The following is a 2019-nucleotide window of genomic DNA, read 5'->3' as shown; positions in this document are numbered from 1 at the left end:
GCTTGCCCAAGGTCACACAGAAAATTGGTGGTAAAGCAGGGAACCGAACCCAGTTCTCCCAAAAGTGCAGCTAGCATTGTAACCACTGACCTATCCTTTCTCCAGCTTTCCCCAGGCAGAGTTTCAGCACAAGGAAAGACTAGAGACCCAGAGGTAATTAATGAATGGAAAAATGAAGAGGCAATCTCACTGATACCAGATCCTCACCTCAGGAGTTTGTTGTGTTTTTTTCTTTTAAATAAATCAACCCTATATAACTATGTAACTACCTGTGGAGACCACAGGTACCATTGCGGAGAGTGGACCAGATGATATGTCTGGGGGGAGAAAGCAGAAGGAGACTCCGCTGGTTGGAAGGCATGAGATGCGCTGTCCTGAGATGGGGGGTTCCACGACCACCACTCCCAAGAGAAGGAGGCGGGTGGTGGTGGTCGGGGATTCTTTACTCCGGGGGACTGAGTCATCTATCTGCCACCCTGACTGGGAAAACCGAGAAGTCTGCTGCTTGCTGGGGGCTAAGATTCGCGATTTGATGGAGAGACTGCTGAGACTCATCAAGCCCTCGGATTGCTACCCCTTTCTGCTTCTCCACATGGGCACCAATGATACTGCCAAGAATGACCTTGAGCGGATCACTACGGACTACGTGGCTCTGGGAAGAAGGATAAAGGAGTTTGAGGCGCAAGTGGTGTTCTCGTCCATCCTCCCCGTGGAAGGAAAAGGCCTGGGTAGGGACCGTCGAATCGTGGAAGTCAACGAATGGCTACGCAGGTGGTGTCGGAGATAAGGCTTTGGATTCTTTGACCATGGGATGGTGTTCCATGAAGGAGGAGTGCTGGGCAGAGACGGGCTCCACCTTACAAAGAGAGGGAAGAGCATCTTTGCGAGCAGGCTGGCTAACCTAGTGAGGAGGGCTTTAAACTAGGTTCACCAGGGGAAGGAGACCAAAGCCCTGAGTTAAGTGGGAAAGCGGGATACTGGGAGGAAGCACAGGTAGGAATGTCTGTGAGGGGAGGGCTCCTGCCTCATACTGAGAATGAGGGGCGATCAGCAGGTTATCTCAAGTGCTTATATACGAATGCACAAAGCCTTGGAAACAAGCAGGGAGAACTGGAGGTCCTGGTGATGTCAAGGAATTATGACGTGATTGGAATAACAGAGACTTGGTGGGATAACTCACATGACTGGAGTACTGTCATGGATGGTTATAAACTGTTCAGGAAGGACAGGCAGGGCAGAAAAGGTGGGGGAGTAGCACTGTATGTAAGGGAGCAGTATGACTGCTCAGAGCTCCGGTACAAAACTGCAGAAAAACCTGAGTGTCTCTGGATTAAGTTTAGAAGTGTGAGCAACAGGAGTGATGTAGTGGTGGGAGTCTGCTATAGACCACCGGACCAGGGGGATGAGGTGGATGAGGCTTTCTTCCGGCAGCTCGCGGAAGCTACTAGATCGCATGCCCTGGTTCTCATGGGTGACTTTAATTTTCCTGATATCTGCTGGGAGAGCAATACAGCGGTGCATAGACAATCCAGGAAGTTTTTGGAAAGCGTAGGGGAAAATTTCCTGGTGCAAGTGCTAGAGGAGCCAACTGGGGGAGAGCTTTTCTTGACCTGCTGCTCACAAACCGGGAAGAATTAGTAGGGGAAGCAAAAGTGGATGGGAATCTGGGAGGCAGTGACCATGAGTTGGTTGAGTTCAGGATGCTGACACAGGGAAGAAAGGTAAGCAGCAGGATACGGACCCTGGACTTCAGGAAAGCAGACTTCGACTCCCTCAGGGAACGGATGGGTAGGATCCCCTGGGGGACTAACATGAAGGGGAAAGGAGTCCAGGAGAGCTGGCTGTATTTCAAGGAATCCCTGTTGAGGTTACAGGGACAAACCATCCCGATGTGTCAAAAGAATAGTAAATATGGCAGGCGACCAGCTTGGCTTAACGGTGAAATCCTAGCAGATCTTAAGCATAAAAAAGAAGCTTACAAGAAGTGGAAGGTTGGACATATGACCAGGGAAGAGTATA

This window comes from Lepidochelys kempii, chromosome 2 (genome assembly GCF_965140265.1).
Source record: "Lepidochelys kempii isolate rLepKem1 chromosome 2, rLepKem1.hap2, whole genome shotgun sequence".
NCBI lineage: Eukaryota > Metazoa > Chordata > Testudines > Cheloniidae > Lepidochelys > Lepidochelys kempii.
The sequence above is the reverse complement of the archived record's forward strand: the minus strand, read 5'-3'. Positions refer to the sequence as shown.